This window comes from Notamacropus eugenii, chromosome 3 (assembly GCF_028372415.1).
Source record: "Notamacropus eugenii isolate mMacEug1 chromosome 3, mMacEug1.pri_v2, whole genome shotgun sequence".
NCBI classification, from domain to species: Eukaryota; Metazoa; Chordata; class Mammalia; order Diprotodontia; family Macropodidae; genus Notamacropus; species Notamacropus eugenii.
In genome coordinates this window covers 274561244-274588866 of record NC_092874.1, presented here as the reverse complement: position 1 = coordinate 274588866, position 27623 = coordinate 274561244, and the positions used below count along the sequence as shown (strand labels likewise).

At 37.8% G+C, this 27623-nt stretch overlaps 1 long non-coding RNA gene across 1 annotated transcript in view; it reads left to right on the top strand.

Moving 5' to 3' along the window:
* LOC140534484 (uncharacterized) overlaps nt 1-11873 on the top strand; it is a 394676-nt gene extending 382803 nt beyond the window's left edge. Inside the window, exon 5 of the long non-coding RNA XR_011977335.1 lies at nt 11519-11873. This is a non-coding gene — a long non-coding RNA (uncharacterized lncRNA). The remainder of the gene's footprint in view (nt 1-11518) is intronic.
* Nucleotides 11874-27623: the final 15750 nt, after the last annotated feature.

Here is a 27623-nt window from a genome sequence, read left to right as displayed (position 1 = left end):
TTTTTTAAGATAAACTGATCCAATAACGGAAGCAATAATTTGTTTTTTGTTCAGATCTGTGATTTCATTGAGGAGTGGGGAGAGAGACTCCCAGTATGAAAAGTCCCTCCCATAGTGTCAGTCATACCTGAATCATCTTTTACCCAGGCAGATCAATGACTTGTCTATAATTTGCACATATAGAAGGAACCTCAGAGGTCAGCGGATCTAATCCCCTCATTTTATAAATGAAGAGATTGAGGCCTAGACAAGTGCAGTGACTTACCCAGGGAAACCCAGGCAATAGATTTCCAAGGCAAGACTTGAATCTAAGTCTTCTTCACTAGAGGACTAGCCTGTTATCCACCATGCTGCATTGCCTCTCAGGGTTAATAGCATCTATATGTCCCTTTAAGGTCTGCTGCACTTTCAGGTCATGGATAGAAAGCTGGCCTCAAAACCATGAAGAGCTGTGTTCAAGTCCCACTTTGACATGTACGAGCTACAGATAGACCCATTTTATAGATGATAGACTCCACCATTTAGAATTTGAAGGGGCCATCTAGTTCAATTCCCTTTCATTTTACAGTTGAGGAAACTGAGGTCCCATGAGAAAAAAATGAGAGAAAGAGATAGAGAGAGAAGGGGGGAAGGAGGGAGGGAGAAAGAAGGGGAAAAGGAGAGAGAGAGAGAGAGAGAGAGAGAGAGAGAGAGAGAGAGAGAGAGAGAGAGAGAGAATATTAATATCAAAGGCTTCTTGTAGGAGGTAGGACCTGGGCTGAGCTTTGAAGGCTATTTTTTCCAAATGGTTTGAAAGAAAAGAAAGGGATGGTATTGAAAATAAGAGGAAGGAAAACACCATTGATTCATGAGAAAGCAAAATTGTGTAACCATGTGATTTAATATTAATGATGACAATAATAATAATAGCATTTATATAGAGCCCTAAGGTTTGCAAAGCACTATACATATGTTAGGATAGCTAGGAGTCTCCTTCCCTCCTTTCCTTCCTCCTTTCCTTCCTTCTTTCCTTCCTCCTTTCCTTCCTTCTTTCCTTCCTTCCTTCCTTCCTTCCTTCCTTCCCTCCATCCATCCACCCATCCATCCATCACCACAACATTGTAGACAAACAACTCTGAAAAACTTGAGAACTCTGTCAATGAAATGATCAACCAAACTTCCAGAGGCATCATGATTAAGCATGCTTCCCATCTCCTGACAGAAAGAGATAATGGACCCAGGGTTCAGAATGGACATGACCAATCAATGTGTTTTAATTATATTTATTACTTGAGTTTTGTCTTTCTTTGTGGCAGTGGGGACTGGATGGGAGAGACTGTGCATTTTTGTTCACTGAAATTTTTTTTTCAATTTTTAAAGGAAAAGATTGAACTAGATGACTTCTGAGATCCCATGTAGACCTAAACCTGTGAGGCTAGCCCCATGATGCTGACAGTGCTTACATTTGCATGGGAATCTCAAGTAGTATCAAACTCGAAAGAAATGGGGGATGACAAAATGGTACATAAATTATGTATTATATTATATTTATTTATATATGTAATATATGTATTAATATATTATATTACTAATATAATAGGACTCTAATATAATATTTTTAATTATCATGATTATAAATATAATATGTGTATATATGACTTGGGAAACCACATATTTATATAATTCTTTTTAAAATATATATCAACACAGTAAAATCAGATAGAAACTATATTTTAATCTGGGTCAGGGAAAGGTATTGTGGGTCCTATGCTCCTGCCAGGCTGGGACCATGCATGTTTGACACTCTGTATGGTTCTCAACGTGCTTTCCTATTAATTTAGTCTTTCTATCCCTTGTACCTCGTATACTACCTGACACGTAGTCCACACTTAATAAATGCTTTTTCATTGAATAATTATCTCATTTCAGCTTCCCTACAACCTTGTGAGGTAGACTAGTCAGGTTTTATTACAGTTCTTTACAAATTCATAGACTCACTGAAAGCTGGAACTGAAAGGACCTTAGACACCATCTTGTCCAACAATGTCACTGTACTACTAAGTAAATTGAAGACCTGGGAAGTCAGATGACTTGCCCAAGGTCACACAGCTATTTGGGTAAATCCAAGATGAAAATTCAGCTCTTCCAAATACCAGTTCTATTTTTTAAAATTATTATTATTATGCAGCAAAAACTCCCAAATAAAATGATTTAAAGAAGGAAAAATTTCATTAATGAGGTCAACAGAGCTATAAACATGTTTTTGTCTCTAAAAACAAAATATGGAAACACAAGAGCTTAGCATGAGTTTAAAATTATCCAAATTCACCATCAAATTAAAATGCTCTGGGCTAGAAGCCAAAAAGTATTCTTAGAGTTGGAATTTTTCAGCAACCTATATTTAACTGGATGTAATTTTGTCTGAAAACTGTCCTATTGAAACTTTGGAAATGAAGGATTTTGCCTGTTAATGGGAAATCTGCATTTCATCATTATCATGAAACATAACTTCACAGACTTAGCCTTCCCCCATAGCATCAGACTTGTTTTTCTGCTGGGTCCTTGAAGAAAGATTCTACTAGCACTTTATTTCAAGCAGGACAAAAGAGAGAGGCACATATGGAGTACATAAAATAAGGAGACTGGTTCCACCAGCCAAACCAGGCATAGGTCTCTGTCCCAGTTTCCTCAGGGACTAGGGTTTTTACCTAGAACCAGTGATAGGCAAAACAACAGACCTTTGTCAGGGCAAGTTTAACCTAGCCCAGGGAGAGACTTAAGGCCTTAAATGAAATACTTTGAGATAAGAGGCAATGGCCAATAATCATTGAATCAGCAATCATTGATTAAGTGCTAGTTATTGTGGATGCAGAGACAAAAATGAAACAGATCCTGCTCTCGACTAGTTTCTAGTGTGGGATTGAATCTCACATTCTTAGAGACCTCTTGGACAAGTTACTTTATCTCCTCTCCTTTACTTCTCAAGACACTTGGGAGTTTCCTCATTTAAAATGAAGGGTTCTCAGGCTCCTTCCAACAGAGCTGCCAAGACCTTGGACTTGGTTTCTTCATCTTTAAAATGAGGGGATTGAATTAGATGGTCCCTGAGGTCGATTCCAACCCTAGAGTTATGATCTTATATACACATGGCATGTGAAAAAGAACAAAACAAAAGAAGATGGGGAGGCCACAAGGACTTTTTTCCCAAGGGACTAACCTGAGAGGGGCATCAAATTTAGAGAGTGTTGAAAACACCTGCAGAGTGACTCAGTGAATAGTAATTTTCCTCTCACAAGACACTCCATCTCTATATTCCAGGCATTTTCACAGGCTGTCCTCCTCATGCCTGGAACTCTCTCCCCTCTTCATCTCCTTCTCCTAACTTTCCTGGTTTCCTTCAGTTCTCAGATTGTATAAATAACTTTGTTATAAAATAACTTTTATAAATCCTTTCTACACGAAGCTTTTCCCCATATTCTTAATGCTAGTGCCTTCCTTCTGACGATTATCTTAAATTTATTCTTTCAGTATCTTATTCATAAATGCACAGTTGTTGTCATGTTGTATCCCCCATTAGACTTTGAGCTCCTTGACAATAAGGATTGTCTTTTCCCCCCTTTTTTTTATCCCCAGCCCTTATCACAGTGCCTGGCATGTAGTAGGTACTTCATAAATACTTGGTGACTGATTGGGCAAGTCACTTAGTTTTCATGAGCCCAAGAAAAATGGGAATCATATGAACTGTACTATCTACCTACCACATTTGTGCACATATCCTGGAACATAGAAAGTGCTTATTAAATGTCAATTGACTAACAGACTAACTCTTGTCCGTCAAGAGCAAACCCTAAAACCTAAGAAGGTTTTAGAAAAAAAAGTTGTCGATTCAGCAGAGGAAAGAACAGGAAAAAAGTGCAGCTCCCTCTTCCAGTTTCTGTGAGGTTTACATTATGTAGATTTAAGAATAAGAAGCTGGGTGACCAGCACATAGGCAATTTCTAGAAAATGGTAGTTTTCAGGCGAAGATGCTTGAGTTGTCTATCACCCAATAAGCAGAAACACTCAATAAAATTTTGACAATGCCAAAGCACACTATTGGGGAACCCAACGTACAAACTGTTGGAGGTGGATCCAAAATAAGAACTTCAGCTTCCCTGAAGGGTTTCTGAGATCATCATAACCTATATTTTGGGAATAGAGACTTTCTAGCCACATAAAGCTAAGTTCAAATAAGATTAATAAATAATAAAGAAATAGAACTAGAATAACCCCCCACCTATACTCTGTATCCTCACCACTATTCATATATAAAGAACTTGGTCAGATCCAAAAGAATATGAGTCATTCTCCAACTGTAATGGTCAAAGGCTAGGAACAGGCAGCTTCTGCTGAAGAAATCAAAACTTTTATATACAATGATATGAAAAAATGCTCAAAATTTTTATTACAAAAATCCTAATTAAAATATCCTTGAGATATCATCTTATAGCTCTCAGGCTACAATGGTGAAATGGATAAATGTTGGAGGGAATATGGAAAATTTGGGACACTAATTCACGGTTGGGAACCAGTTTCCTAGGTTATCTCCCTCTCCTCTATCTCTCCTCCCCCACCACGAGACTATGTCTCAACATTTCCCTCTACCTTGCTCTCAATGCCTTTTGTAATACGTATCTCAAGTGCAAAGCTTCCTGTCTCTGAAGGAAGCTTTTAGTACTAATAATATGCGGTTTTCTTGTTAAGCTTTGCTCCAGACCACTAGCATCAAGACCTTGTACGTCATTTACATCGTTGAAAAAAATGGGACTAATATAGACACAGTCTTGCTCTGAAATAAAATTGGAAAATTAATAGACCTGATAAGTGAAGATTGGGGGAAATTTTGAAAATCTAAAACTAGTGTTGTGATATAGCATTTCTGTGTTAGTGTTTCTAATTTTGCAATGTAGAAACCAATTGATTTGGAAGCAAAATTTCAAAGAGGGCTACTCGCTGCTTCCATAATCCTGTGCAAATCATTTACTTCCCTGGGCCTCAGTTTTCTGTTTGCAAAAGTCTTTTAAGCTCTCTGGATTTCAGTTTCCTCATTTTATAAAATGAAACAAGATGAGTTATGATCCCATGATATAATGCCATGATCCTATGATATAGTCTATGTATTTCTATGAAAAAAAATGTACAGCTTACTCAAGTGATGGTCCATTCAACATGAAATGACTGTTGCTTGGATTTACATTATGGATAAAAATAGAGGGTTTTTTTTCCCATCCTTTTTACATTGCTTCATTCTTTGGTTCATCAGTTTAGATCTGGAAGAGAACTTTGAGGACCTACTATCACAAAATAACATAGAACCACAGATTTAGAGCTGTCAGACACCTCAGAGGACACCTACTCCAAACCCCCTCTTTTATAAAAAAGAAACTAAGGGCCAGAGATGGTGTTACTTACCCAAGGTCTCAAAGGCATTAAGTAGCAGCCCTGGAATTTGAATCCCTTTTCTCTGATGCCAAGTCTTGCATGTGTGGACAGGCAAATGATAGGTATTAAATAGTTTATAAAAATAAATATATAAAGTTTAATTTAAAAATAGAGGATGAGGATACTGATCATAAAACATACCTCCCCTCCTTTTAGTAGGAATGTGGTGAAATATGAATGAGAGATGAGGCAAATACTACCAGATCTGTTCAATGTGTGCATTTATTTTGCTTAATTTAACTGCTTTGTTACAAAAGAAGGTTTTCAAATTATGAAAGACTTAAGAATTCTGACCAATGGAATGAGCAACCATGACTCCAGAAGATCAATCATAAAGTAAGCAATCTATTTCCTGACAGGAAGGTGATAGATTCAGCATTCAGAATGAAAATTTTAATATATATATTATATATACAATATACCAAATGTATATAATATATATATTATGTTATATTGATATCATCATAATAAGTATATATTAGAGAACTATTATGTTAATAATATATTAATACATATATTAAATATATAAATAAATATATAATGTATATTTATAAGTACAAATAAACATAGATATATACATATGTAAAATTTTGGATATGGCCAGTGCATAGGTTGGTTTTGTTTTATTATGCATATTTCTTATAAAAGTCTCATTTTTCTTTCTTTTTTTCCAGTGGGGAAGGTATGAGCGAAAATAGATTTTGTTCAGTAGTTTTTTTTTATTTAAAAAAGAAGGCTTTGGGGGAGGGGGCAGCTTCAAGTTAGAATAACATAAATAAAATAATATTAAAATAAAAGATAAAAAAATGTTCTTAAATATGGGCAGCAACCTTTATTTGTGCATGAATAGATAGTAAAGTATTTATTAAGTGCCTTCTATTTGACAGGTGATGTGCTAAGAGCTGGGGTTACAAATACAAAAAAGTATGTTGGTTTCTATACTCAAGAATCTTATAGTCTACTGAGGAAGACAATATATAAAGAGGAGCTAGAAGGAGGAAGAAAGATGTATACAATCATGTTGACATGTTTTGAGAATGGTCAGAAAGTGTCACTTTAAAAGAGTTATTCTCAAAATAGAATTCTCAGAATCCTTTTCTTTGACCAGGGCATTCTGGATGGTCCAAAAGGTTGATCTCTCATGAATTTGGTAATATGATGGTCATTTCTTACCCCCTCTCCTCATCAATGGAATTTTTTTATCGTGTCCTTTACTGAATACTCTCCTAAAGCAATCCCATTGTCCATAGTCATCTTGGGCAGGTTGTCTTTTGAGCTAATAAACAGAAATAGGAAGAACAGATTCAAAAAAATCCTAAAATATCAACCATCTGTAGGCCAGATCTAACAGGCTTTGCAAGGGGGATGAAAATTCCCTTTTTCCCCCCTCGTTAGCCCATCTGGTGAGCATCTTAGAGATTCATCTGTTGGGCAAGGCATTTACTTCAGCTGAGTAAGCTGGAGCCTAAACTAATCTACGAACCATTGCCTTAAAGTAAGCACAGTATTATTACTCTATGAAAAACCAAAAGGCACCCCCAAAAGTCATCCACTCTACTCTCAAGCTGATTTTTCCTTCCAGAATCGGGCACAGAATGCCAAGCTAGGATGGCACATGCATGCCATCATGGTAACTCCAGTGAACTGGAGTAGACCAGCATATTCATTAGCTCCTTAGAGATCAGAGAAGTGTCAGATCAAGGGCAAAGCTGAAAAGGAGGTAATTAAGCAACTGGGAAGGCAAACTGATTGGCTGCTATTAAGAAAAAAAAAAAACCAGTAAAGCACAAGAGAACAACAAGCAACTCTTATAAAGCATGGGGATGGGGAAGGGGTAAAAAGAACCATTGTGTTTCTTTTTAAGATGTGCATATGTGTGTGTATGTATTTGTAAGGACCATCCCTCTAAAACTAAAGAGGTAATAAATTCAAGTAATGCATCTACCATAAACTAGAGAGTCTTTCTGTGAGTTACTTTTCTGTTTTGCAATCATCAGAGCCTAGAGGTGGCTATCCAGTGGCATGCTGGAACCTGCTCAGAGCTCGCTGCTAAATTTTCAGTGTAAGCAGATCAGCAAATGCTACCAATCAGGGCTTGGTTTATTGCTTTGCGGATTGTCTAGACTTAAGAAAGTGACAAAGAAAATGTTAATTCGGTTAAATTTATAAATGTATCTTGCATGATATTTTTGAGTGCCAGTTTTTAAACACTGCAGCCAAACCCTGCCTATAAATAACATTCCCTTTCTCTCCCCCAATAACCCATCTTCATGACCCACTTTCCTTGCATTTGGATTAACTACTGAGTGGAGCAGGGAGGGATTGCCCTTTAGCCTACCTTAGTCTATTTTACCTTATTAATATCTATTGAATTGACACAACTGGAAAATGCCAGGAAGATCTAACAATTCAGCCTAACTTGATCTATTTTACCTTAGTATCCATTGTAATTGACTCAACACTTCAGTCTAACTTGATCTTTTTTACCTTAGATCAGCCCTAATTTGGTCCATTTTACCTTGTTATTATCTACTGTAACTGACCCAATAATGCAGTCGAACTTGGTCTATTTGATCTTGTTAATATCCATTGTAACTGACCCAACAGTAAAGCCTGTGTCTATTTTACCTTGTTAATATCCATTGTAATTGACCCAACTGTAAACCACCAGAAAGGCCTAACATTGGAGAAAGCTCCTTGTTTATCCTTTTGGGGGAATAGAAAGGGAAAGTGTTGTTACCCTGTTGCTTACGCTCAAGCGAACCACCACATGGCCCCGTTCCAGACTATTTGAAAGTTCAGGCCTCTGTCTCTGGAGTTGCTTTTAAACCAGTCTCTTTTGTTTCTCCCCCTTCTCTTCTCTCTCAAGCTAAATTGATTCAGCTCTGTTAAGATAAACTTCAATCTAGAAATGGAAAAGAAACTGTTTATGTGACTGGGCTACATATTTATAGAATTCCTGATTGGGTGGTATGGAGCCGGCTCTCTAGTATATACAAGGACCCATTTTTAGTTATCCAAAATGAGAGGTTTTCATCTCCCCTCCCAAGCCTGTCAGTTCTGGTCTACAGATGGCTGACATTTGGGCTTTTTCTTGCATCTCCTCTTGACATATTAGACTAAGTTCTGTGGTAAAAGTGTATATATGATATGGAAGGAAGTAAATACTTGAGGTTATTTTTGCAGGAGAAACTGAGAGGGGATTTTTTTTTCTACAAAGCTAAAGAAAGGAGGAAAGTAAAAAAAATCCCAAACTACTTTATTTCCCCCCAGATTGATAGATGAGCAAAAGATTTTAATCAGTTTTTAACTGATTTATTAAAAAATGATTTGTGATCATATAAGTATACTTTATCTGTCATTTTAGACAAATGTCTGGAAAATTGCCTATATATCAAGTTTTGTGAAGTTGCACTATCCCGTTGACTTACAGCCACAATTCAGAGATACTTTCTTTTAATTTCAGAGTTCCAGTGGCCTCTTTTCCATTTACTTTTCTGTTCATTTTTCTTCATTTTTTAGCTTCTGTCCAAAAATAAGAAATCAGAGGGAGAGAGATTGGGGGGTAGTGAAGGAAATTGTAGATTTAAGGCTGGAAGGGGTGATTAAAAGTTGAGACCATAGAGAAAGAGAAAAAAGAACCTTGGAGATTTAGTCTAACCCTGTCATGTTTATAAATGAGGAAACTAAGGCCCAGAGAGCTGAAGTGTTCTCAGAAGATCCAGGACTTTCTATTGTGCAATATTGTCCCCTACTTCCCAATGTCCCAGAGCAGGATTTCTTAGGCTAGGGATAGTGAACTTAAAGTAGTTGTTTTTGGAAAACATTTCATTATAGTTTGTTTCCTTCATATTCCTATGTTTTATTTTATGCATTTTAAAACATTCAAAGAAGATGGTCCGAAGGCTTCACTAGACTACTAAAGTATCCATAGCACAAACAAAAACATTAAGAACCCCTGTCCTAAAGGATGTCACTTGGGGTGGAATGGTGAGAATAACATTGTCCTGAATCTTATCTATAGTGTGAAGAATTAATGGATAGAGCCCTAGGAGTCAGGCAGATCTGCTTTAAAAATCCAACCTTAGAGACTTCCTAGCTGTGTGATCCTGGGCTCAAGACACTTCACCTCAGTTTCCTCATCTGTATAGTAAGGATAATAATAGTAATAGCCCCTACTTTGAGTTTTGTTAGAATCAAATAAGATAATATTTGTAAAGTCCTTAACACAGTGCCTGATGTATAGTTGGCACTATATAAATGTTATTTGAAGATGATGATGATGAAGAAGAAGAAATTTAACTGTCCTCTAAATTTCAGTCTTCCCCTATTCTTGGTAGTGAGATATGTTAAATCAGGGAATAGCTACTTTAGAAGCTGCTAAATAATCCTTTGAAACATTTTGGTTGGTTTGCTTGAGTTTCTTTATGTTTGTTTGTTTGTTTGTTTGTTTGTTTGTTCTGAACTCCATTTCTTCAGTTTAGGGGTAGATGAATGCTGGAAGACTTGAAATCTAGCATCAAGATATTGCTTGTTGCTTGGCCTGCTTTAGAATTTGTAAATAGTCTGTCACTAATGTACTGGCTGGAACTTCCCTAACCCTCACCACCACCCTGCAACAGGAAGCAAATTACAGACACGCTTAACAAGACTTAAAAGAAACATTCTAACCTAAAATATGCAATCATGTGAAACTTGAGGTTTTATACAAAATACCTGCAGAGAAACAGAAAGTAAGCAAGTTTCATTGGTGTCTAAGATCTCTCAGGAAGGATGGGGTTTGGCATTTGAAGGTAGTTAAGGTCTTTTTTTCTGCCAATAAAATAAGGTCTTGCAGGGTCTTGGTACCTTTGAAAGCTCAATTGTTTATATGGGTATGAGGGAACTGCTTGTGAGAGAATAAGTTTCAAGGTGTGGGGGCGGATGAGGGGGGAGAAGGATCCTAGGTATAGAGCTAGTACAAGGGACCTCAAGTCAGCTAATGCAACCCTATCATTTTAAATATGTAGAAACATGTCCAAACAGGTTAAAGAATAACTCCTGGTCAAAGAGGTTTTGTTGTGTTTTGTTTTTTTTTTTTAAATACCGAAGGACTCTTGGATAAAGGTCTCATATCTCACTCTGTCAAATTTATAAGAAAATGAGTCATTCTCTAACTGATAAATGATCAAAGAATATGGACAGGCAGTTTTTGGATGAAGAAATGAAAGCTATATATTGTCATATGAAAAAATGTTCTAAATCATTATTGATTAGAGAAATGCAAATTAAAACAACTTTGGGATCCATCTCATACCTATCAGATTGACTAAAATGATAAAAAGGGAAAACGACAAATATTGGAGGGGATTTGAAAAAATTGGGACACTAATTCACTGTTCGTGGAACTGTGAACTGATCCAACCATATTGGAGGGCGATTTGGAATTATAAAACTGTGCATACTCTTTGACCCAGCAGTAACACTATTAGGTCTGATTCTCATGGTGATCAGGGGAAAAGGAAAGAATTTATATCTTCTAAAATATTAATATCAGCCCTCTTTGTGGTGGCAAAGAACTAGAAATTAAGGGGATGCCCAATCAAATGGGGAATGACTGAACAAATTGTGGTATATGATTGCGACAGAATATTACCGTGTTGTAAGAAATGATGGGCAGGCTGACTTTAGAAAAACATGGAAAAAGTTGCATGAAATAATGAAGAATGAAATGAACAGATCCAAGAGAATGTTGTGGAATAACTATGAAAGACTAAGCTATTCTGAGTATTATAAATATTCAAATAAACTACAAAGTACCTATGAAGGAAGATAGTATCTACTTCCAGAGAAGGAACTGATAAATAGAAGTATGCATAGTATGGTTTTACATATCTATCTATATATCTTTCTATCTATAGTATGTGTGAGTGTGTGTGTGTGTGTGTGTGTGTGTGTGTGTGTGTATTAAATGGTGGCCTTTGCTACTGCAGGGTGGTGAGTAAGGGAGAGAGTTCAGAACTTAAAATGTAACCAAAAGAATTAAATTTAATTATTTATTATTATTTTTTCATTTCAGAAGACTGTGCTCTATAAGCAGAGATGTCAAACCTGTTGGGCGTGACCAGCAATGCTGCTAAGCAAAGACTGAACCAAATTAAATGTAATTGGGAAATACTTAACAAAAATAAATAAGAATATAATAAAATATAGATATTGATTTGAAAATTAAGTCAATATTCAGCCTACAGAAATCCTTCTGCATGATTTAGTGCCCCCCTGTGCCCCTATCCTCCCCTCATTTCTATTTGGGTTTGATATCACTGCTTAATAGGAACTGAGATAAACCATGAATCTAATTCCCTTCCCCTCCCCAACCTATGAAGTGGTGCAAAGCAAAAGTGAGATTATGCTTCTCACATGTTGTAGAATAAATATGTGTATTTGTGATTATACCTTTTAAAGTCAATATTTATTTGAAAATAAATAAATAAAAGTTCATAAATAAATAGATGAGCTAGTTAATTAATTAGTGGGTGGATGGATGAAAAAATGAAAATAAAATGCCAGGAACAGAGCTGGGATTTGAACTGGGCCTCAGATACTTACTAGCTCTGTGATCCTGGACAAGTCACTTAATCCCATTTTCCTCAGTTTCTTCACCTGTAAAAATGAACTACAGAAGGAAATGGCAAAACCACTTTAGTATTTTTTCTAAGAAAATCCCAAATCGGGTCACGAAGAGTCAGACAAGACTGAAAATGACTAAACAATAATAATCTCTGACTCCAGATCCAAAATTCTTTCCATTGTACTTCTAAGAGATCAGATGAATTATTCAATTCCGACTTTAGGAAAGGAAATTTCGTGGTACTTGTAAGAGTAAAGACTGTTATGGAGAGGGAGCATGATACGGTGAATGGACAGAGGGTGAGTCTTGATTTAAAAAAGACAGGATTTCCAAGACCCTGCTCCAGACCATTGTGAAGTCTTCCAACCTGGCAGAGTCTTGACCAGTTCTCTAAGGATGGAAGTTAACAGAACTCTAGTCTGTATCTATTTGGACTTTCCTACACTGAAAACAGAATTTCAAACCAAATATAAACATATGATTGTGAATTTTTTTTATAGGAAGAAGTGCTATCCTTGACAAACTGCTCTGAAAGTGAGAAGGAATACGCCTTTATACAGCACCTACTGTGTGCCAGACACTTTATTAAATAATTTACAAATTTTATCTCATTTGATCCTCATAACACCCTTGAAAGGTATGTATGTTATTATATCCATTTTATAGTTGAGAAAACTGAGGCAAATGGTGATTAAGTGACATACCCAGGGTCACAGAGCTAGTAAGTGTCTGAGACTGCATTTTAGCCAGGTTTTCCTGACTCCTCTATCCACAATGGTTCCTAGCTTCTCAGGTACAGAAGGTTAATTAGAAATAAATGATATTTATATAGTGCTAACATTTATAACCCTAAGTTTATAAGGGTTGCACATATTATCTCATTTAATTCTCCCAACCCGAAAAGGCAAGTAACACTAGTATTACTGAAATCCCCATATTGCAAATAAAGGAAACCAGCTTGGAGAGGCTCCAGTGACTTGCTCAAGGCTATACAGCTGGTAAGTGAAACCCAGACTTCCTGACTTTAGGTCTAGCACTCAATCTACATTGCCACTATAGACAAAAATAGGATAGCAGGGTAATAAAGTATTACCCCTTCTATTGTATTTGAACAAAGCCTAACCTTAGTGTACCAACAAAAAGGGGCTGTAGCTAGGTGGTGCAGTGGATAGAGTACCAGGGACACTCTTTGTGAGTTCAAATCCAGCCTCAGACACTTATTAGCTGTGTGACCCTGAGCAAGTCACTTAATGACCATTTGCCTGTTTCCTTATTTGTAAAAATGATCTGGAGAGGGAAATGGCAAACCAGTATTGTTGCCAAGAAACCCCAAATGGGGTCACAAAGAGTCAAATACAACTGAAGAAAAATAACATATTGACCTTGAGAATCAGAACACAAGCACATTGATCCAGACAGGCTCAAGCATGGTTTGTTGGACTAGCGGCCCCTAATAAATTAGTGGCCATCAGTTAAGTGTCTGTTGGTTGAATCTAGGACTGATTTCATCTAGGTACATCTAGAGGTGTACCCCCTCTACTCAAGGTCCATCATTAGCCTTCCTGTGCCTTAAGTAAGTAGATGGTCTTCATGAGTTACCATGGATGGAAAATATGTATCACCTGGCTGCTAAATACCTGTTTATGAGCGTCTCTGAATTTTGCTAGACTGGTTCTCAGACAGCAAATGCATAGATACCCCCTTGCTGGGACTATTCTCAAAGTCTTCCTACTTTGCAGGACTTGTGAGAACTTGCATTTGACTCACATAAGAGCCTGGGATCACTTTTTCTTCAAGATGAAACATGGGAGAAGGATGTTAGTGGGAGGAGACCAGCAACTGAATTCAATTCAGCAAGGATTTGTTAGCACTTCTATCAGGAATGTTAATATCATCAAGAGACTGGTTAGCATAATGATAGAAATAATGAGAGAAAACTGGTCTTGTGGCCAGGAAACCAAAGTCCCTCTTTACATACTGGTTGTGTGACCTTAGGCAAGTCACTTAACTTTGGGAGCAATTCTCTATGACTATAAATGGCAATATCCCATGCTATGAGTTAATAATGAGTTAATTCTACTGAGAGGTCCTCTATGCTAATGAAATCAAAGATCTAGTCTCAGTCTCTACCCCAAATATCATCAATAACCTAAACTTTCTCTTCTCTGAAAGTAGAATAGCCTGGCTAAATATCTTTCTCTTCTAGGTAACAGACAGTGTAGTGTAGTGGATAGTGTCTAGACCTCAGAGATTTGGGCTCAGATCTCACCTCGGTCACTTCTCAGTGCTTGATCGTTCAATTGTTTTCAATCTTGTCTGACTCTGTGACCCCATCTGGGGTTTTCTTGGCAAAGATACTGGAGTGGCTTGCCGTTTCCTTCTCCAGCTCATTTTGCAGATGAGGAAACTGAGGCAAACAGAATTAAGTGATTTGCCCAGGGTCACACAGCTAGTTCTCGAGGCCAGATTTGAACTCTGATAGATGAGTCTTTCTGATTCTAGGGCTGATGCTCTATCCACTGCTCCACCTAAATTCTCTTAAAACTACAAACTTCAGAAAAAGTATTTCTTCTGGAAGTTTTTTGAAATCATAAATCTAGTCCCTATCTCTAACCATAAAGTGCTGTGCTCTACGAGCAAAGCAGAACTGAGATAGCTCAAAAGAAATGTAATTTGTGCAAATTTAGAGAATCCACCCCAAATACTCACATGGACTATTTGTGCCCGACCTGTGGTAGAGCATTGGGAGCTCATGTTGGTTTGATCAGTCACAGTCAGACATATTGTAACTTATCTATCATAATAATGTCATTTTGGTGCTTTTTGAGAATGAAAGATGACAACCGTCTTTAGTTGTTTAATAAGCTAACAATAAGCATTCAATAGATTCGTGAATATTAGCCAAGGAAAAAGATTGAACCTTAGTGACTGCCCCTATAGAAAGTCCCCTGTCTTTGACTGTATTCAGGAGGCAGACACTGGGTAACCTCTCATTGGGGGATACTGTAGCTCGGAATATCTAGCTGGGCACTGGCTAGTTGGCCTGTAGGTTCTCTCTGCACTCTAAGGTTTTGTGAGTTTTTGTAATGTTCTTTATGAGCTATATAGTAGCATAGCAATGGTTTTTTTTTCAAGCTATCCTTTTTAAATGAGCCAATTTTCATATTTAATAACTTAAAAAAAATCTTCACTATATAGTTGAAACCCAGATATTACCTTGTTAACTTGCTATGACACCTCATGTTGTGAGAATAACATGGAAGGTGCTAGAACACTTATTTCCAGCACTTGGAATGTGACAAGTGTGTTATTTGCAGGCTGGCTTTGTGAAGTTCAATTTCTCCTCTTTCCACTTGCCTTCCCCTACCCTTCCCCCCATTCCTTGTCCTATATGTGAGAGAGGGAGAGAGAACACACACATTACTGTTTGTCTTCATGCAGTGAATAATTTTGAAATATTATATAAAGGCCAATTGGCAGTGACATAAATTGCAAGGGTGAATATCACAGGACTTCAAGGAATTCTGTGTAATTTTTATGTTTTTGTTGTTTGGTTGTTTCAGTCATGACTGATTCTCTATGACTCCATCTGGGATTTTCTTGACAAAGATACTGGAGTGGTTTGCCATTTCCTTCTCCAGCTCACTTTACAAATGAGGAAACTAAGGCAAAGAGTCATCTTGACTCCAGGCCTTGGGAACTTTATTGACTGTACTACCTAACTGCCCAAATTCTATCCTAGCCTATAGTATTGGAAACCAGTCACTGGCATGAGGTAGCTGAGAGAGAGAGAGAGAGAGAGAGAGAGAGAGAGAGAGAGAGAGAGAGAGAGAGAGAGAGAGTGCGTGCGTGCGTGTGTGTGTGTGTGTGTGTGTGTGTGTGTGTGTGTGTGTATGTCTTGGTCTTAGTCAAGAAGACTTGAGTTTAACACTTATTAGTAGCATGACCTAAGCAAGACTCAGTTTACTCATCTGCAAAATGGAGTAATGATAGCATGAAATAAGAAAACCCATGTAAAAAGTGCTTTTTACATTTTAAAGTGTTATATTAATGTTAGCAATTATGGTTATTGTTATCACAGCAAAACATTCCAACACCGTGGACCACAGTTTAGCCTAGATGACCTCCAAGCACCTGACTCTAAATCTATGGTCTTTTTCTGAACTGGGGCTATCTGGAAGACACCCTTATTCCTTAGAAACCACCATATGCCACTGCCACTCATTTGATCTCCAAATCTTGTACTTTTCAGGACATGACCATACTAAGCCGAGAAGTATTTCTTCACCTCCCACCCATGGCCCTCTTTCTAGGTTCTTCCAGTTTTTCATTCTGAATCAGCAATTAATTGAATGACTCATATCTATGGTGGAGTTTCCTTTTCAAAGTATTTTTCCTTTGTTTGAGAAGGATGGGCATGGATTGGCCCACGGCTCCACAAATTTTAACCCGCCTTCATCAGAGACAGCACAATTGTAAAACAATTTTCTTATCTCAGACATAGGGCTTGTTACTTAGGATGGCACTGAACTTGGCATAAAGAATTAGAAAGTAAATTCTATGCATCTTCCTTTGTAATGGCTGGTCTACAAAGTTGGTTCAGGGATGCTCTGTACTCCTGCTCTCTCTTGTCCAAACTATAGATAATCTTCTGTGGTTATCTAATTCTAAATGTACTAAAAGTACTTAATAGGCCTAGGGAATTTGTACAGTTGAATGCTTTTGTTAATCAACTGTCTTAGATTCTCTGTCTGTGGAATTTGCATTTTCTCTTGCTTCAAAACCCTCATCTTCCTTGAGAGAAAACTCTCCCAGTCTTGAAACTAAGGTTTTGTATTTTTGTCAGTTACTAGGGGGTCACTTTTGGCACTTCCTAGGATGTCAGCCCTTTCTCGTCAGTTTTGCTGAAATACTGAAAAATTTTGAACCAGAATGCCTGGGCACTAGGGAGTTACAGACTCTTAATGATGAAATGCAGAATGCCTGAAATGGAGGCAGGGAGTGGGCAGTTGGAGGATTTGGGTAGGATGTGAGTTCAGATATCACTTCTGTGTGTCCTAATTGCTTGCATGACCCTGGAATAGATGAATTCTTGTAGTTTAAAAACTATCATCACTATCCTGAGGAAGCGGTAAGATAATCACAGAGACAGAGACTAGAGCTGTGATTGATATAGGGAAGATTCTTTAGATCAGAATCATACATAACCTTTTTGGGTTGGTGGAACAACAGATAGAGCTCAGAGCCTGCAGTCAGGAAGACCTTAGTTCAAACCCCAGCCTTAGATACTTACTAGATGCGTGATCCTGAGCAAGTCACTTCACCTTGTTTGCCTCAGTTTCCTCATCTGTCAAATGAGTTAAAGAAGGAAATAGCAAACCACTTCAGTATCTCTGCCAAGGAAACCTCAAATGGAGTCCCGAAGAGTCAGACATGACTTAAATGACTCAAAGACAACAAAGATCCCAGTTGGCAGTCTCAGGATCCCTTTTCAGAATGTTTTAAAATGCATAAAATAAAATGCGTAAGAATACCAAGGAAACCCAAGTATATTGAAATACTAGCTGTTAAAATATTAAAAGGAAAACAAAAACCCTTGACAGATCCCAGGTCACGGTTGGGGAACCTGCAGCCTTGATGCCCCATGTTGTCCTCAAGTGGGACACTTTGACTAAATCCAACCTTGAGGCTGCAGGTTCCCCATCCATGATCTAGATTATGACAATTTACAAGATAAAAGGTATCTTTTTCTCCCCTCCTATTTTGGTGAGAACTAAACCACAATGACCAATGGGAACTGCCAAGCAAAGGTGAGGAAACAGGAGGAATGAATCAAGGAAAAGGGAAAAAATAAATGGAATTTCTTGCTATCCTGGCATTCCACAGTCTAGATGAGAGTTGCATTGGTAAGAATAGGATACTATTCTAGATAGGATCATAAATTTCCAAGATCAACTAGTCCCAACTTTTTTGTAGTATTAGAAATCCCTTCCACCATGTTCTTAGTGTTGGGAAACCTGCTACCTAAAGTATCAGCCAATTCTAAATTATAAGGAAATCCCACCCCAGTTTTTGATTGAGGATGGCTTGAATAGATCTGGACTTGTGACCTTATTAATGGAGAAATTCCCTCCAGTTAGATATACAGATAACAGGAATGTATAATCTTATAATTGTCTGGATCACTGAGAGGCTAAGTGACTAACCTAACTAGTATGTATCAGAAGGAGGACCTGAACACAAGCCTTCTTCATTCCAACCCTGGCCTTCCTCAGACTGGAACAATCTGCCTCTCATATTGAGGTCACAATCTATTCCATGTGGCTTCTCATCTGGCATAGTTCTACTCTCCAGGACACAGAAGGTTGCAATTAATATTTCTCCTGTGTGTATTTTTTTCCTAATCTAGAAATTCCAGAAATCCTTAGCCAACCCAAGTCTTTTCTCTTGAGGTTGAATTTTCAGAAGATTTCAGGAGCTGTCATGCCTAGGAGTAATCTGTATAGAAGCTAAGCTATTGCAAATATAACAGAATGATTTTGCTTTTAGAAATAAAAATCACAGTGATGAGAAGTCCCCTTTCTACCTGTGGTTGTTGGGGAAAGAATGGCAGAGAAGAAACATATTCATTTCCTCAATTTGGGGAGTTTTTCTTTGCTCTGGGGGACACATGTAAGCAGAATGGTTTGTTTACCACCATATTAAATTTAATATGCAAGGAAAAAAAACTACACTGAAGTTTTCATGTTCAATATTCTTTTCTATTCTCTGTCAAGTCAGGAAGTATTTATTAAGTACCTACTGTTTGTCAGGCATTGTGATAAGGGATGGAGAGACAAAAAAAGAGAGTCCCTGTCCTCAAGGACTCTATGATCTAAGGGAGGAAATAACATGTAAACTATGGACAAGCAAGATATAAGCAGGCTGCACTGCAGATTATCTTGAAGGGAAGGCATTAGCATGAAAAGGGGATCAGGAAAGGCTTCTAGGAAAAAAAAAAGTGGGACATTAGCTGAGATCTGAAAGGATCCAGGAGGCAGAAATGAAGAGGGAGAGAACTCCAGCGTATTGTGTAATATTGAAATGTTACTGTTTATTGATTAAGTTCATAATTTAATAAACAAAATAAAAACATTAGCCTCCTCAGAACTGATTCCAGCATGTTCCTGATTATAACTGAGTTCTCCTGGTTGGTTCCTCTTTAAAAAGTGACCTATTGAACTAAAGGAAACTCACCCAACAAATTCAACGTGTACTTACTACTTTTCACATCTAAGTCACTAGAGGTGGGGCCCTGGCACATGTGTCCTTGCTTGCAAGCCATTTCCCTCACTTTGAAATTAAACTTCTGCTTGATTCCAAACTCTCCTGCCTCTAACCTGCTCTGTTCAGCTCTGACCATCCATCGGTTAAAGGCTGGTTGAGTCTGGCTGACACATGTAAAGACAACTTTTAACATTCATTTACAAACTTCTTTTTTAGTCCAAAATTTTTTCCTTCCCTTCCCTCTCTCCACCCTAAAAAGGTAAGAATTTTAAATGGATTGTATATGTTCAAACATGCAAAACATATTTCCATATTAGTCATGTTGTAGAAGAAACAGAATAAAAGGGAAAAAAAAAACATGAAAAAGACAAAGAAAGTGAAAATAGTATGCTTCAATCTGCTTCAGACTCCATCAGTTCTTTCTCTGGAGGTAGATAGCATTTTCTATCATGAGTTCTTTGTCTTATACCACTTTATTGCTGAAAAGAGCTAAGTTATTTACAGTTGATCATTGCACAGCATTGCTGTTACAATGTTCTCCTGATTCTGCTTCCTTCACTTTGCATCAGTTCATATAAGTCTTTCCAGGTTTTTCTGAAATCCACCTGCTCATCCTTTCTCATAGCACAATAGTATTCCATTACATGCTCATACCACAGCTTGTTCAGTCATTCTCCAACTGATGAGCATCCACTCAATTTCCAGTTCTTTGCCACCATAAAAAGACCTTGTGCAGCCGCTTTTAAAATGTGCCTACAGATGGGTAGAATATCAGAATCTGTCTTCAAAGGTGGTTGTCAGTATCCAGCATGCCATTTATTACTTCATCTCCTTCTTTACTCTTAATTTAAATAAGATTAACTCCCACTGTAGTCTACTAGTTTCCATTCAACTTCTAAACAGAATTGTATCCATTGGATCTTTTGCCCCCTGTCTCTAGGACAGCATTGTTTGTTCTGTAAAGGGGTAATGGAAAATGCAGTCCCAAGGAATCTTACTATATTGTTCCCAGAGAAGTCACTAATAAATGTAGTGTCTGAATATACAAACTAAAAAGTAGTAGCCAAAATGTCTGCCCCTAATTTGTCTCCTAAAACACAATATTGTGTATTTTAATAATATTTAATGTGCTTCTGTCAGCTCTAACCATGCTATCTTAGAGTGAATCAAGGAAAAGGCCAATACACTAGAACAAGAATATCCATCATTAAGTAGATTCAATTTATTATATATGGGTACTGGTTAAGATCATCAATTTATAGCTTAATGGCATAAGAGAAATGGAGTCCATTCCCTTCTTCTTACTGATGAAGAAAGTAGAGTTGAAGTGACTTGACCACGCAAGACTACAAAAGCAGTGATTGTAGGATTTGAATCTTCTAAACTTCTAAACAAACCTAGCACGCTTCTGGCTGTTTTGTCTAGCTAGTCCAACCACCTGTGTTTCAGACGAGGAAACTGAAGCCAAGAGAAGTGATGAGAAATAGAATTTGAACCAAAGTCCTTAGAAGCCAAATCCTATACTAGGGAAAGAGTGCTGAGTCTGGAGACCTAGGTTTAAAACCCATCTCTAATGCTACTATATGACTTTTGGCAAATCACGTAAGTTCCCTGGGCCTCAATTCCTTCATCCATAAAATGGGACTAGACGGCCTCTGCAGTCTCTTCTAACTCTAGATCTCAGATCCTAAAGTTCATGCCATGCTGTGCCATGAATAGAAATTTCAAGGAAAGCAAAATTTGTCTTGATAAGAGGAATAAGATGTCTAAAAATGGAATGGACAGCTTTGGACAGCCCCAGTGAACATCTTCAAGCAAAGGCTGGATGATCCCAGGTATGGGTTGATCATGAGTAGGGATTTCTTAACCTATATCATCTTTTTGGTTGTTTAGTCATTTTTCAGTCATTTCTAACTCTTCACAACCCCATTTGGGGTTTCTTGGGAAAAAACTGAAATGATTGGCCATTTCCTTCTCCAGCTCGTTTTACAAGTGAGGAAACTGAGACAAACAAGATTAAGTGATTTTCCCAAGGTCACACAGCTACAGAGTGTCTGAGGCCAGATTTGAACTTGGGAAGATGAGTCTTCCTAACTCCAGATCTGGCACTCTATCCACTAGCTGCCCCTGTGTCTTCTTTACTGATATTCATTTGCCTTCAATGTGCACATCTAAATTGAAATCCAAGAACCAAGTGGTTCCTCCTACTCAGCTCAACATTTTGGACTTCTCTTGTTGACTGGCTTTCAGGTTGTCCCTACTTTGCCCTAAATGTTCCTAAAGGGCATTAGAGATTGACTAAAAAATTGCCTGGGGCTGAAGGGACAATTGGTCATAAGGTTTCATTTTCTTTATAAGATGAAATGATATGTCTAGAAAACCTTCTGGAATTAATTTTCCCTCCTACTCCCCCTCCCCACTCCATTTGTTGTCTTTTCTAAGCTATTTCAGTGATACTTATGTACATTTTTTTAAAAAAAAGTTTTTGGGGGTGCTTAATTTTGCATGCATGTTTTACCAAAGCAGTTCCTGTTTCAAAGCTTATTTTTTAATCAGAAAGATGAAACAGGAAATGTATATGTGCTTCTATCTGTATATGTATATTTATATGCACATGCTCAAAGGGTCATAGCTTTAGGGCTAAAAGAAAATGTAGAGGCCAAATATAATCCTTATTTTTCAGATGAGGAAACTGAGACACTTCAAGGTTAACTTGGCTATAATCACTGAGTCTGTATATATAGTGTGTACACAGATATGCCAGGAGCACTCCCAGCTCCCCAGAGAGGGATAACCCACATTCTGGGCCCCAGTTTAATTTCAGATGGCTAAATTACACTTAGTTTTCATCCAGACAATTAGAGGTTGCTCTTCTAGTACACTGCCAAAGGTCTAGTAGTTTGGGATCCCTGGAGCTCTCAATTACAAATCTTCTTCTGTTCCATGCAGATGAATGAGAACAAAGACTGTGGAACAAAACTGAACCTTGAGGTACCTCTAATTCCAGCACCTCAAAAGTCATTGCACACTTAACAAAAGGAGGTCTACTTTGCCCTAACTAGCTTGGTGTCCTATAGATAGAGCCCTGGATCTAGATTTAGGAAGACCTGATTTCAAAGCCCATCTCAGATACTTACTAACTGTGTAATCCTTAACAGGACTCTGTGATTCTAGGTAAGTTAACTTTAAAGTGTCTCAGTTTCCTCATCTGAAAAATAAGCATTATATTTGGCTTCTACATTTCCTTTTACCTTTAAAACTATGACCCTTTGAGCATATGCATGCAAATAGACATACACAGATAGAAGCACACATACATTTCCTGTTCATCTTTCTGATTATAAAATATATATTGAAACAGGAACTGATCTGATAAACACACGAATGTAAAATTAAGCACCCCCAAAAAGCTTTTTTAAAAAAAGTATATAACCTCTGTTTGCCTCAGTTTCCTCAGCTATAAAATGGGGAGAATAATAGCAGCTACTTCACAATGTTATTGTAAGGATCAAATGAGATACTATTTGGAAAGTGCTTAGTACCATGTTTGGCCCATAGTAGGGATTATAAATGTTTTTCTGTATATGCAGCAAAGATATATACACTGAGCTTTGGATGCAAATGTTCTTAATCATTAGGGAAGTGCATGGTATATAATAGCGACTCAGTAAATATTGATTGATTGATTACTCGTACAGTTTTTAGAAATCCAGAAGACTGGACAGGCCCAGACTTTTTAGGAAAAAGAGACTACTCAGGTCTCAGGCTTGCTTTGGTCCTTTTAGAAAAACCTACTCCCTAGTGGAGGAGAGAAGGAAGAAGAATGGGTCTACCGCATGTTGTGGGGAAGTTATATTAGTCCTATCACAGCAGGGTTATCACCTTCCTCCCACTTTTATTGTGCATGGATGGCCAGCAAAATCATGTATGTACACAAATATGTTGCTTTACATATTTATGGTGCATGTGTAGCCTCCTTGCCTAGAAATGTCAGCATCCCTGTGGCCCCCTCATCCATTTGGTGAGTTCTTGCCTGGGACCACTTTTTCAAGAACTGACCAAGCCATCCTTGCTTACCTTACCTTACCATCCCAGCACCACCTAACAGTCCAGATTTTTCTACCTTCCCTCCCCCTACCTCCCCAGTTCCTACATTTTTATGTATTATCTTCTCTCATTGAATATTGTGCTCATGGGAGAGTTAGGATTTTTTTTTTGGTTTGAATTTATATTTCCAGTGTTCAGAATATATCAACTGCTTAATACATACTTTCTCTACCTCTAGAGAAATGAAATAAGTTCAAACCTGCCTGTTTTGTCTACATTGGGCAGAACGAGTCTGAATAAATATGATGAGAGTTAAATAATTCAACCTTCTGCTAAACTGCGAGAAAAGTCTTACACGTTCAACGAGTATTCATCTGTTATGAAATTCCAAGCTGTAACTTTGTCCCTTCCCTTGTCTGCTCCAAAATGGATTTCCTGGATTGGCAGAAGAGTAATTAGCATATCACCTTCACTCCTTCCCTTAAATTACCTTGTGTTTGCTCATCTGTCTATACACTGTGTCTCACCATAGAAAGTGAGCTCTACCTGAGTTCAGGGACTAACTTATTGTTGTCTGTCTAGCCCCATGACTTGTACATAGTAGGCACTTGGTACATTTTTGTTGAATTGAATGATAATGGCAAACTTTCAACAGTTCAAGGTAAGAAGGGCCATGTGCAGGATAGATACCTGAAATTCTATTAAAGGAAATGGAATAAGTATTTGTATAATACCTACTATGTGCCAGGTACTGTGTTAATTGCTTTACAAATATTATTTCCTTGGTGTAAATCTATCTACTGAAACTTTTCTAATGTAATTTGCCAGACTAAGTTTTAAGGAGGGGCATGTAGAAAGTAAAATTTATAACACTGGTGCAGTAGACAAGACCTGGGAAGACCATGGTAGGAAGACACTGGGCACTCAAAGCCTTAAAAATTGATTATTGAATTCAATCCAATTCAAGCAGTTGTTAAATTCTTTCAAATGCTCAAGAATGCTATGTGCTGACAAACCAAACAATCCTTCCCTGCTCTTAAGCTCAGGAAGTTGTTGGATTTTACCTTTAAAAAAACAAAACAAAAAAGCTCTATGGGTCTATGAGTTCATTTTATGGGGAAAACTCTTGGGGAGAAAAATTCCATCTACCAATGCAGGCTGACATCTCTAATCTTCCTTTTGGAGAGTTATCTCAAGTACTGGGAAATGACTTGTCCTGAGGTCAAGGACCTAACTTGAACCCAAGGCTTCCTGACTTTGAAGTGAGCTCCTGTTGCTATGCCATTGTCATGCAGACTCTCTATTTTAACGTATTAATAGAGTAAAAAGTCATGAATTTGGCATAAACTAAGAATGAGGCAGATTCTAGACTGATAAAATAAAATAAATATATTTTAACATATTTATATAAAATATAAATTTTAAAAAATAAAATATTTATTAATAAATATTAATAAACTGCTCTGCCTGATCTCAATTCCACTGAACAAGATGCCTCTCCCAGGTTAAGTTTATCATATCTAACGTCATCACATGCTACTAACTCAAGTCTTAACTGATGCCCCATCCTCGGCCTCTTCTGCCCTCTGATTGGCGGGCTGGAGGGTAAAGTACCCACTCCTCCCAATGCCTTCCTTTATAGAGTTCAGAAAATGGACTTTTGCTAATCTCACTTTGCATTTGTTGCTCTGTCTGGTTTCAACTCCACCCAATAAGATGCCCTGGAGCCCAGGTGCCTCCTGGAGCACCCCTACCCTTTTCCCACTTCCTTCTGTGTGTTATTTTCATCCCCCCTCCCCATTAGATTTGGTTGGTTAGTTGGTTGGTTGTTGTTCTTTGTTCTCGCAGAGGACCAAAATGACATCGACATGATAAAGTGAAATTTCACTGCATCTGACTGTGGCTGATCAGACCAATATGAGCTCGGAATGCTCTACCACAGGTTGGGCACAGATAGTCCATGTGAATATTTGGGTGCTTACTCCAAATTAGAGCATCCTGCATTTATTTTGTGCTGTCTCAATTCTGCTTTGCTCATAGAGAACAGCACCCTTTCTGATGCAGGCATGCCATGCTGAATGGTCCTATGCCAGTGTCTCCCATGTTGCAGTCAAATCCAAAGTTCTTGAGAGAGACCTTGAGAGTGTCTTTGTATCTTTTCTTCTGGCCACCATATGGTCGCCTGCGCCATGTGAATTCTCCATAAAAGGCTTTTTGGCAAGCGTATATTTTGCATTTGGCAGTTCAGCTCAAGCAAGGACTTCAGTGTCTGGTACCTTATCCTGCCAGGTGATCCTCAGAATCTTCCTAAGATAGTTCAAATGGAAGCAATTCAGTTTCCTGGTATGGTGCTGGTAGACTGTCCATGTTTCACAGGCATACAACAAAGCAGTCAGCACAACAGCTTTGTAGATCTTGACTTTGGTAGTCAGTCTAATACCTCTTCTCTCCCAAACCTTTCTTTGGGGCATCCCAAACACTGAGCTAGCTCTGGCAATGCTTGCATCAACCTCATCGTCAATATGTACATCCCTGGAAAGTACACTACCAAGGTAAGTGAACTTATCCACAGCATTCAAAACTTCAAACTCCATTAGATTTAAAACTCCTTGAAAGAGGGGATTATCTTCCTTTTATTAATTAATTTAGAATGGTATCTATATTACTTAGTAGAGTTCCTGACACATACAGGAGTTTAATAAATATTTATTGGATTATATTAGATTAATAATAACTAGTATTTATTGACATATGTAGCACTTTTAAAGTTTGTGATGTAACACAAATAATATCTCATTTGATCTTCAACAGTCCTACAAAGTAAGTGCTACAATTAACATCCCTACTTTGATAGATGGGCAAACTGAGGCTGAGACTGGTTGAATGCTTGCTTAACTTTTCCTAGCCAATATTTTTTGAAGTTATGATGTGAACACCCCCTGATCTTTCTTACACCAAACCTAGGACCCTCTATACTAGGTAACATAGCTAACCTTTTCCCATCCAGGAAAAAAAGAACTTAGTGTGAATAATAATGCAGTGAGAACACACACACACACACACACACACACACACACACACACAATTTCTTAAGCAAGAATGTGAGCTCCTGGAGAATAGGGACTTTCCTTTCTTTGTAAGCCTGGCACAAAGCACCATGAGTGGTAAATAGCAGGCACTTAATTAATGCTTGTTGATTGGCTTTAGAAGCCCTGTTTTGCATAATATGTTGTAATTATTGAATCATGTCCAACTCTTCATGATCCCATTTGGGATTTTCTTGGCAATGATACTGGAGTGGTTTGCCATTTCCTTCTCTAGGTCATTTTACAGGTGAGGAAACAGAGGCAAACAGGGTTAAGTCATTTGTCCAGGGTTACACAGCTAGTCAATATCTGAGGCCAGATGTGAGCTTAGGTCTTTCTGACTCCTGGTCCAGTGCTCTATCCACTGCACCACCTAACATACCAATCAACAATATACAAAGAATTGTTCTAAAGGTACAAATATAAAACATGAGGATTGATTTATTAATTATAAATAATTCTTTTCTCTTCATTGGATCAAGTCTGTGAGTGCCTTTCCTTGCCAATAGCTAATATAGTCACATACCCAATGAATCAATGTGTCTCTAATATACACTAATAGATGCCAGTGACTAAAATAAAGAAGGTACCACTCCTGTTGTATTCAGCCATGAGTACAGGACTCCAGCTGGAATATTAAAGTCAGGTGTAGATACCACATTTTAAGAAAAACTGTTAACAAACAAGAATGAATCTATAAGTAGAAAATTAGAAGAGTAGGAAGACTGGAAGCCATATCACATGAAAACTCTGGATGAACTGGGGATATTTATTCTGGAAAAGAAAATATTTAAGACAGATATCAAAAGCCATCTTTAGAAAGAGCAGCTAGGTGGTTTAATGGATAGAGTCCCATCCCTGGAGTCCAGAGGACCTGACTTCAAATCCAGCCTTAGATACTTACTAGCTATGTGACCCTAGGCAAGTCACTTTAACTCTGTTTGCCTCAGTTTTCTCATCTGTAAAATGAACTGGAGAAGGAAATGACAAATCACTCCAGTATCCTTAGCAAGAACCCCAAATGGGATCATGCAGAGTTGGACACAATTGTAAACAACTAAACAAGGGGAGCGAAGGCAGTGATTAGATTTGCTCTGCTTGTCCTAAGAGGGGAGAACTAGGAGTAAAGACTAGAAGTCCCCAATGGTAATTTC